Raw genomic sequence first — 11,360 nt, forward strand, 5'->3', positions numbered from 1 at the left:
GGGATCCACCTTCCTTCTGAAACTCTAAAGGCCAAGTGTACACTGTCAGGAGAAATGCCTGCAGATCTATCTATGCATACATACATACATACACACACACACACATATCTCCAGTAATATGCAACGGTACACCTTGTTGGTAGTGTTCTTCTTATATCACCCAGGGGCAGAGCAGATGAGAGTCCTTTGTTCATCCTAGCTTGATGCCTGGTAGCCAAAGCTGTCTTATGCCTGGGACTCATAAAAATCAAATCATCAGATCAGATCAGATCAGATCAGATCAGATCAGATCAAATCCAGGCAGCACAGTGCAGGAGAAGGAAGACAGACAGAGAATTGTGGACTGTCATGCCACCCACAGAGCTGCCCTCCAGAGCATGGCACAGGAAGGCCATAGACACCTGCTTGCTGTCACTCCTAGCAGCGCGGATGGAGGATGTCACCCTGGGGCGTGCCAGCTGCGTGGTCAGCCTGCAGCTGGCACCATCATGATGTGCGAGTATGTGGTAGTCAGATGGGAGAGAATGCGGAAGAGGAGCATCTTGGGTATTATGAAGAGAGATGGAACTGGAGACTCCAGAGTGGAGCGGAGCAGCCTGTTAGGACTGACCAGCCCTGGCACCTGGGCCATGGTGAGGTCCCAGCCTGACCTGCCACTGGGTTCATGGTGGCAGAGGTCAGTTTAGATGTCCCTGGCTCATATAACCACTAGAGAACACAGGGATGTTTTGGGTCAGGGCTGAGGCTGTGCATAACTGACCCCACCCATTACTGGACATAGCGCTTGGCCCCATCTCTTACCAGGCAGCAGTACTTGGGAGAGCAAGGCCTGCACCTCACCCAGGCAGCACAGTGGAGCTGGTCCTGGTGATGTGGCTAAGCCTGCCCTGAGGGCAAGAGTGTGGGAGACCTGATCCTGCTACTTGTCTGCCATGGGGCAGCATGGGTACAGAGATGAGACCCCTACCCCCAGCCTCCAGTGGTTGGGAAAGCTGCCCACAGGTTCAGGAGCTCAGGGGAGCTAGCCCTGCCCCTCACCAGCTGCAGCACTTGGACAGCACAGCAGAGCTGACTCTGGTGGCAGGATGCCCAGGTAAGCCAGCCCCCAAAGACAAGAGCTCAGAAGAGCTGGCTGACCCTGAGACTCATCTGCTGTGAGGCAGTATGGGTATGAAGGTGATGCCTTAATTTCCTTGCCCCTCACCAGCTGCAGCAGTTAGGAGAGCTGGCCCCAGGGTTATAAGAGCAGGAGAGCTGGCCCTGCCCCTTGCTGGCTGCAGCACTCGGGACAGCAGGCCTTGCACCTTGTCTGAGAGGCACAGTAGAACTGGCTCTGGTGGAGGGGGCATAGGTGAGCCAGCCCCGAGGGCAAGAGTATGGGAGAGCTGGCTCTGCTGCCACCACTCATCTGGCATGAGGTGTCATGGGTACAGGGGTGATGCCCCCCTGCCACCTGCCGTAGCTGTGAGTGCTAACTCATGAGGGTGGGAGATCTAACCCTGCCCCATCATTGGCTGAGGCACTTTGGAGAGAGCCCTGCACCTCCCCTGGGCAATACAGTAGAGCCGGCCCTGATGGTGAAGGATTGTGTGAGCTGGGCCTGAGGGTGTGGGAGTGGGAGAGCTGTACCAGCCCCTCACAGGCTGCAGCACTTGAGAGAGTGAGCCTTGGACCTTGACAGGGCAGCACAGTGGAGCTGGTTCTGGAGGCACAGGTGCAGCTGAGTTGGCCCAAGGGCATGAGAGAGGGAGAGCTGCCCCTGCAGGACCTCCATGACACAGAGCAACATCAGGATAACTGGGAGGAGACCTGATGGGATCCAGTATTGATGTCACAGAAGTCAGAGACCTTGAAAATAACTGATTGCAATAAACATTTGCAAGCGAAGATGTGTGAACAGAGGGCTACACTGTGAGACACACACACATGCTTCCACGATGAGATGTTTTCTGTGTTTTTGTTGTTATTGTTTGATTTTTTTTTTTGCATGTGTGTTTTAATTTGGGTGGGAGGCTGCAAAGGTGAAGGGCAGATTTGAGGGGACAGGAAGATGAGCAGGACTGGGGTACATGATGTGAGACTCACAGAGCATCAGTAAGAATAAAATATATATATATTATATATAAGATATAAATATATATGTGTCAGTTGACATGTGTTAGAGAACTAGAAATTGGCTCCAATTTGAGGTTGAGGAAAGGGACACCCACCCACCTGAGCAGAAAGAGGGGGCAGATCCCAAACTACAAGAAATAAAAACATAGAAAGAGGGTCTCAACACTTCTAGTCTTGTCTGTGAGTGGAAAGATTCTACCTGCAGTCCAGAGAATACTTCAGGATGGCTAAACAGGAAAGAACAAGCCAGCCAGCATCACACCTCAGAGAAAGCGCTGTGGTTTTGCAGAAAGAAACTTCAATGTCCCTGGAATTTTATTATCTGTTATTATTTTTTATTTTGTTAGACAGGGTCTCATTATGTAAGAGCACTTGTTGCTGCTTCAGAGGACCTAGGTTCAATTCCCAGGACACACATGATGTCTCCTGGCCATCTGTAATTCCAGTCCCACAGGATCTCACACACTCCTTTGACTTCCAAGAGAACCAGACACACATACAGCGAACATACTTATGGACAAACCCCTAACACATGGGGAGGGGAGGGATGGATGTGGGAGTGGAACAGGGGCAGTTAGGGTGAGGAATTGGGGGTGAATGTCTCAGCCTGCTGACAGAGTCCCCACCAGGTGTCTTCTCTCAGTTCTCAAGTGATTCATCTGCTGGCAGTATGAAGTAGTCAGGATAGGGAAGGCTTGAGGAATGAGGGCATAAGGCTACGACAGGGCAGTCAGTAACTTACAAGCTAATGGCTGCCTTTCTGTGGGCAAGGGCAAGACGTCCTCTTTGCCTCCTCTTTTGATAAAATGGAATAGTGAAAAGGAATATACCCATCCACTGAGATGGAGATGGAGACCAAGGTGTGCCAAGGTGGCTATAAGAAACCGGCTCCATTAATTCATCTACTTCTCTGATTCTGGACAGTGCAGGTAGAGCCAATATCATCTCTCCCTCTCCTTTATTCCAGGCTCCTTACACTGACTCAAAGGTCAGCAGTAATGATATTGATCAAATATAGGGATGAGTGGTTCCTGGTTCATACGGCTCACATAGAAAGAACATCTGTAATTGTTTTTCCGAGTTTGCATTACCGTTCATGCATTACCACATGTTCAGGACATCTAAAGAACAAGTGGGAAGAGCTGGCTCAGAGACACTGCATCCTCATGGAGTCTGCAGGATGTTTCTACAGCATGTAGAAATTTGTACACAGGAAACGATTGCAGCCAGGTAGACTGACTTAGCCGCACTAAGTCACCGTGCCCTCAAAGAAAAGAAGCAAGCATCGGCAGTTGCATTTTTGGTGTGAGCATATGTTAGAAATGAAAGTGTGCACACAGCACACAGTCAGTGTTTTATTAGGTTTGGACCCTCCTTGATCACATTTAATGAAAGAGAGCATGTGGAAAAACAAGAACAATCAAATATGAACCAGAAAGAAAAAGCCTGGGAACGTGGTGGCATTTCTCTACCGAAGAGGTAACACCTGGATAGGCTAATAGATATAAAACTTACAACCAGCAACTGTTTGATTTTCACACACGACTTCTCTATTTTGGAGGAAGTGGCTTTGGAAGGCAGAAGAGCACCTCACCAATTCAGTGTTTAAACCTCCCAGTTGTGCAGCAACTGCCACCACATGCCTCAGTGCTAATAGTTAACTGCTACCACAGGAAGAAATCTCATTACTGGGATCGTGGCACAAAACTGAGCTGCTAGCTGGGCGTGGTGGCGCACGCCTTTAATCCCAGCACTTGGGAGGCAGAGGCAGGCAGATTTCTGAGTTTGAGGCCAGCCTGGTCTACAGAGTGAGTTCCAGGACAGCCAGGGCTACACAGAGAAACCCTGTCTTGAAAAACAAAAACAAACGAACAAACAAAAACCCTGAGCTGCTGAATGGCTGGCTGGGTCAGCTGCCGCTCTGGAAATTTATGTACTTCAGGGCTCTGCTGAGCCTTCCACGACATCCAGTCCACTGCTGCTCCAACCTGGTGCACAGTCTCTCATGTGCTGTCAGCGTTTGGATCTCAAGAGAATGAGACAGGGAAAGGCTTGGGATTCCTTACCTCGCCACAGAGAAAGCAACGCAGGCACAGCCTCAAAGCGAGAGGAACCCAAGTCCAGGACGTTTTTGTTATGGATATTAGTTACAAAATCAGTCTTCTTGCTAACCACATAATAGCAGCTGCTGGGACTGGCATGATTATTCGGTCCTCAAATCTTATCAGGATGCCTCTCAAATTGGCTCTAAGTCACAATGTCACAATATTTTCAAACCCAATCTAGATAATTAAATGGCTAATGTGGCCACATCATTCAATTTCCTGAGTTATTTATTTCCCATGCCCCCTTCTTTCTTACTTTGAAGTAACTTTGTCACTGCAGGAGGATGTAAAATGATAAATATTTTGCATCTGGTGTAGGGCATTTCTCATCTGTGTGACTCCATCCAGAATGACAATGGACTCTATTGTAAACAAAATCTGTGGGAGCAGCTAACCTAAGCTTCTCACAAATATGGAAGTTCATTGTGCTGTCAGCCTTAAATCATAACATACGATGGAAGCCCCCTTGGAGAGCTGCGATGTGTACTTTCATGTGTGTATCTCAGACAGAGCTCTAAGCTCCCTCTTGCTCTGTTGTTACAAAACTCATTTTATTTATGTTTAACAATGATTTAATTAAACGATATTTAATTATTGATGATTTGATGATTTAGTTGATATTAATGAGCTTGTTTGTGTGTGAGGAGTGCACATGTAGATGAGAGTTATGCATACATGCAAAGATCATAGGGCAACCCTAGTGCCAGGCCATGTAGGTTATATAGTTTCCCCCTTTCACAGCTTCTAAGAATTCATCTGTCTCTGTATCCTGTCTCGTCATCACTGTGACTACAGATGGGAGCCACTGAGCCAGACTTTCATGTTTGTCTTACGGACCCAAGCTTAGGTCATCAGGCTTGGGAGGCAAGCTGTTTTCTAACCGAGCTATCTGTCTAACCCTGACATAGCTGTGTGTGGTGGTACATGCCTGTCACCTCAGCACCTGGTGGTATGTGATAGGGGTTTCTTCCTGATTCTTTCAGGAGTTCAAAACCATGCTTGGGTACTTAGCCAGGCCATGTGGGTCCCCAAACCTTCTCTTGCTCCCCTCTTCCTGATTCACACTGCTGTTTAGATTCCCTGACATCCATCCCCAGGTAATTCTAGGATAACAGTAACTCAGGAAGACCTTTCCCGTGGGAACCTAGAGCTAAGGATTTAGCTGGCAAGTTCTTTGGACATCCCAGAGTTAGAAAAACAGGTATGGATTCCTGACAGGGTGAGCAGGAGGCACACATGACTAATAACATTTATCTGAGAAAACTTATCATTATTATTATTATTTACAGCACTGTGCAGTTTGTTAACCATTCAAGTACAGTAGCATCTGGTGAGATTGGGACAGAATTGGGATTGCAAAGTGGACAGATATTCAGCATCTAATGGGCTGGAAGAAGCCACTACATAATCTTCACAAACGTCTTCCACAGTCAATACAGTACTAGCCATTAACCCAGCACACCGAATGTGCCCGAGTGGAAAAGATGCAACGAGAAAAATAGCTACATTAGAAAGACCAACACTTTAAAAAAGAGTAAAAAACTTTCAGTTTCTCCCCTTGAGCCCCTAAAACATCTCACGGTCTGGATCTACCTATACAGTCCTACATCGGCTTCTAGACTATCTGTCAGGAGGGAAATGTAAATGACACTGGCCAGTACAGTCTCTGGATATTTAGGAAGGGGTCGGGGAGAAAGTCAGTTCTCAGGACAACTTAGTCAGCTTCGGTCTCATCCGCGGGGTCTTTGGATTCTTTGTTCTTCCGTACCTCTTCCACGTGCTTGTCCTTCTCTCGCAAGCGCTCTAGCTTGGCCGCCGACTGTGCCTCCCGGTTCTCTTTGTTAGCCTCCATTTTGTGGGTCAGCTTTTCCTCCACCATCTCCTCGATGGCTTTCTGGAGCACCTCCTTCTCGTGCTCCCACTTCTCGGCGAGCTGCTTCAAGACTTCCTCCTCATGAGACTTGTGTCTTTCTTCCGCAGCTTCTAATTTCTTCTGGATTTCCTCCAGGGAAAGGTCCTTCTTCTTCTTTGCTGGGGGGTTGGGGAAGGGGGAAATCGGGGACAGATTCTTTTGACCGAGGGCTGAGAATCAGCTCAAAAGCCTGGCCTGAAGTGCGCTTCTCCAGCTCTTTCACCTGAATATCAGAAGATGCCATGTCGAACAGAAGACAAGAGACTGGCTGTACACTCTACACAATCCACTGGCAAGAAAAGCCCTGCTCGGTCTGAGCCGCCTGGCCACACTCTCCTGAGAAAACTTATATATTACTAATAGTTATTTTTCTACTTAGAGAGAAACCAGGAAATTCTGTCATGCATCCAGGTTGGGCAATATCAATGCTTTTTGTAAAGAGACCTCTACATCTACCTAAGATGATGGGAGGGAAAGGAATACTCAGAAAGACGCAGAGATAAGAACTCACATAGAGTTGTAAAAATAGGAATTGATAAAACTCTATTTTTTTCCTCCCTGGCTACTTTACAAACACCCAGGAAGCCTCCTGAGGAAAACAGAGCTACGAAATTGGCAGTGTATGACAGGTAGCTTTAGGCACAGTGTAAGAAAATGTAAAAGATGCATATATCCCTCAGGATCCCACAGCCACCATCATCTCTACACGCTGGGAAAGCATCCTTTTCAGCCCTGTGTGTACATGGCATCTCTTGTTCTACCCTGTTCACTCACCTGCACACACACACACACATACCCTTGCCTGCCTACACCGCTCAAATGAGCGTCCTGGTTTTACTGTTTACAGCAGTGCTTCAGCGGGCCATTTACAAACTGTCTTACATGATTAATCACATCTCTCCTTCTTCTTGGCTCCGATAACTTCGTCCTTTAAATATCTTTAGATCGAATGCCCATAAATCACACGCAGCCCCAAGCCAGCTCCATATTGTGCATCACTTCAATTACATAGCAGCCGTCCTTTAGGGGACCCGCAGTAACGGGATCATAGCCAAATAAACAAGCCAGGCCTTCAAACCAAGTCTATTCACATTTATAATGCCTAGCACTTGGGAAGCAGTATTCTAAAGAATGTATGAATTTATGAGAAGACTCGGGGCTTCTAAGGTGTGCCCGAGTGTCTCTGAAGGCTGCTGTCAAAGCAGCCCCTGGTTAAATCTAATAGGTTCTTCTTAGCTTCGATGCTCATGGAACATTTGATAGGATAATTTGCACAAACGGAGCTTGGGTCTTTGTCCCTGTTATTGCATCCTGGTTTCCTTTTACACATCATTCCTCTGTTCCAGCCACGTTAGTCTTCTTCACATAAAGCTGGCCATTTATTCCATTAGTTCACACATACTTATTGAGGACTCAGCGCTGGAGGTCACCAATGACAATTTCCTAGCCACGCGGCATTTAAAAAACCAGTGAGAACTGGAAATAGCGATACAGAGAGGAAAATGAGAACATAGCGCAACAAGCTAAATAAAACAAACAAATAAAAAAAGAAACCAAAAAAAAAAACAAAAAAAAAAACCAGGAGCAGGACAGAGTGCCCCAACAGCTTATCGTTGAGGGGAGCTGACCCAACTGGGAAATCTATGGGAAAAGCCAACACACAAGCCTCAAGAATGAGATGAGCTCCCATCCAGGAGAGGATGTAGGCAAAGGCTCAGAGCTCGGCTCTCCTCTTGTACCATCTTTTCATGAGTGTGTTTGCTACCAAGTGTTTAAGCATCTTGACTGTCTGATAGATCTATGTTGTCCAATATGTCAGCCCCTAGCTGCCCATGGCTGCTAAGGTGGCCAGTGGGACTACAGTACTGAATGAAAGGTTGGTTAGTTTTGATGAATTTATATTTAGAAAATATTGGGAATGGTTGGAACACTTGCAGAGATTGTCTTCCACCAAAAGAAGCGCGTACATCTAAGGTCTGGTGTCCCTAAAACAAATAATCAATGCAGAGAGCAGTGGAGAGCTATCCCAGGCTGCCAGGCAGGTCGTGAGACTCCAAATCTACACTTTCAACTGGGAACTGGGAAATGGAAATTTGATTGCAAACTGAGACAAGTTTAGTAAACTTGCCAGATTTGAAGATTTACTGGCAGAAAAACTATGTAAATATCTAATTTTTCATGTTAAATTCTGTTTAAATGGTTATATTTTAGATGATTAGTGGGTTAATTAAAATATTATCATATAATAGTATATCCTTTTTACTTGAAAATGTACATGCATGTGCGTGCGTGTCTGTGTGTGTGTGTGTGTGTGTGTGTGTGTGTGTGTGTGTGTGCTGTGTGTGCATGTTCGTGTGTGAACTAAATAGTAAGGAGGGTTAGAGGAGTCATTGCTACAGAAAGGGTACAAATAAACATTTCGGGGGACATGAACCTCATAGCATAATTTTGGCCTCAAAGGCTGAATCAGTAACTATAGCAAAACCTGAGTATTCACTGGCTTTAAGTACACAGTGGAACACAAATACACTGCCTTTGACTGTGTTGGTTTTTCCGTCTGTACTGATTGGCAGTCCCTGCCTCAGGAAAGGCAGTGACTAATTCTGATGAGGTCTGGCTAGCATGTGCAGCCGCTCAAGCTTTTATCTGTTGATTACACTCTCCCGCAGGATGAGATTCTCATGTGAGATCCCTCACCCACAGCCACCTCTCTTTGTATACCAGGGAAGCACAGGCCGCCCTTCTGATTGGCTATAACATACTGCATAAAGGAAGTCAGTTTCCCACTAAAGTGTGAGCCAGAGGGGAAAAAGGGACACAAATGAGCAAATCAATAGCTCTCCCTTAAGAGGAAACCATGATTTATGACGCTCTTAGGTGGCAAGGACGGGTGTTTCTCAGGGCAGTGGCAGTGATGCCGAAGGCGACCAATCAGAGGAAGCTGGAGTCAGGGTGAGATCTGCTGATCTGGACTCTACCACAGGGCAGGACAGCAGATGGGAGGAACATCCCCTCCGTGAAGTGCTCTGTTTGTGAGTCACAGTAGGAAAGGCACAAGGCGCCCTCCAGACTCTGAGCAAGTTCAAGGCTCTGACTAACCCCTTTCCTCTGCATGTTCTCTAGATCTTTTGTATAAAACCACTGCAGCAAGCCTTGAACGCATTGAGCTGGCTTTGATGAGTGGCAGGTTATGTGGAGGTGTCCATGTGAGTCACGGTTTTCCTCAGAAACACACAGAGTAATGATGGCTGCATTATTCAGTGTGAATGTTTGATACATACGCTTAATTTCGTACAAGCAGAAAGGACAAATATTACATTGCTGTGGCCGGGCAGTGTTAGATGCAAAGCAGGAGTATTTCTAAATCATAGACTCCATTACACTTAAATATCTATTGAATAATACTTCATAGTTATAAAAATCCAACCAATATGCCCATATGCACCCTGGATTATAGCAGTGCACTCTACTCTAAAGAAATAAGAATTTATTTAAAAGAATTACATATACTGAGACCCCCTCTAACAGAGCTTGGTTCTGTGCCCTGAGTTAATGCAGCTACATTGTTGTGGCATGAAAAGATTTAAACAAAACAAAACCCACACTTCCTAAGATCAGAGGAAGCCACAGCAGCAGTAGGCTTGATGCCCCAGTGTAGGGGAATGTGAGGGTGAGGAGGTGGGAGTGGGTGGGTGGGTGGGGGCACACCGTCATAGAAGCAGGAGGAGGGGGGATGGGATAGGGGGTTTCTGGGGGGTAGGAATCGGGAAAAAGGAATAACATTTGAAATGTAAATAAAGAAAATATCCAATAAATAATGACTAAGCATAAAAAGAAGAAAAAAAGTGGCATCTTTTAAAAATGGACAATGTTATATAAGATATTTAGTGGGCATGGTGATCTCTGTGTGTGTGTGTGTGTGTGTGTGTGTGAGGCTATGGTGGTGGCATGGCTGTGTCTTCTTCGTTCTGGGGATGAAATCCAATTCCTGATACATCTGATGCATGGGTTCTGATGCATGGGTTCCCTCACTGGGCTACAGTGCCGGTCCACACTATGATGTTTTGATATACAGGGTGTTCGCATTGTGGGCTGATTAAATCAAGCTCCTTAACAAACCACTTATCCCACGTATGTGTCAAGTGGTACAGTTTCACTCAGATGAGGTGGGGGTGAGCTTTAGGGACCTAGTGCACAGCTCATCAGATGCAGCTGTTTGGGGACCTTGGAAACGGCTATCCAGTGTTCACAGCTGCTAATTAACTACAGATTCCTACACCTGGCCAAACAAACAAACAAAAAAGTCAGAGGGCTCTTAATCCACGCCCCGACTTTTATAAAGAATTTACTATTGGGCCACAGAATGCTATGGTAAGGAGATGGCAAATGTTTTCCAGCGAGTGAGCGTCAGACACGAAGGCTTGGAGACTCCATGGGTGCAGGAATGTAGATGAGGACAGGCCGTGTATTCTCAGTCAGGGTCTCACTGTGCTTCTGTATTTCTGTCGTTTCTATATCTTATGCTTGGGTGATGTAAATGCAGCAAGAACCCTTGATGCTGGTTTTCTTTTTAACCTTAGGGACAGAGGGCGGCATCTTCCACCACACCTTTTGCACGGCACTGTGTAAATGAGGCTCATCATTTTGTATCAGCATCCACTCCATCCTCCCCAGTACCCTCCATACAGATGAGGTGTTTTAAATCATAGATCAGAATTTGAGTAACACCTTCTAAAGTGGGCCGTGTGTCTTTTCTTAACAATAGCAACATGCTCTAGACGCTTTGCTCTTTTTCTTATTCCTTCCAGGCTACACAGTTTTATGCATTTAGACCCCACTCCACATCTGTTCTTAACAGACATGCGGATTCCACACCTTTTACATTACCCATTGCCCTAGTGATGGGAACCGGGGTTGCCAATTATTTTTTCCACAAACACTATAACTATGACTATATCCTTTTATGGCCCTTACGGTTCTGTCTATGCATTCCTCTGGGCATATTTGAGGGGTGGAATGTACATGTCTATATTGTTATAAGTATCATCAGGTGACCATAGGTGTGTGGATTCATTTCTGGGTCTTCAATTCTATTCCATTGATCTACCTGTCTGTCACTGTACCAGTGCCGTGCATTTTTTATCACAATTGCTCTGTAGTACAGCTTTAGGTCAGGCATGGTGATTCCACCAGAGGTTCTTTTATCCTTGAGAAGAGTTTTTGCTATC

At 46.1% G+C, this 11,360-nt stretch overlaps 1 protein-coding gene, 1 non-coding gene and 1 pseudogene across 3 annotated transcripts in view; 1 reads left to right on the top strand and 2 right to left on the bottom strand.

The window, feature by feature from the left end:
• The window catches only part of Sv2c (synaptic vesicle glycoprotein 2C), a 174,319-nt gene that overhangs the window by 42,668 nt on the left and 120,291 nt on the right, over positions 1-11,360 (bottom strand). The window lies entirely within an intron of this gene.
• LOC115029137 lies at positions 107-244 on the top strand. Its single transcript, XR_003834707.1, has one exon. It is a non-coding gene; the product is annotated as a small nucleolar RNA SNORA48 (small nucleolar RNA).
• LOC110307890 lies at positions 5,935-6,453 on the bottom strand (annotated as a pseudogene).

Source organism: Mus caroli, chromosome 13 (assembly GCF_900094665.2).
Source record: "Mus caroli chromosome 13, CAROLI_EIJ_v1.1, whole genome shotgun sequence".
Taxonomy (NCBI): Eukaryota; Metazoa; Chordata; class Mammalia; order Rodentia; family Muridae; genus Mus; species Mus caroli.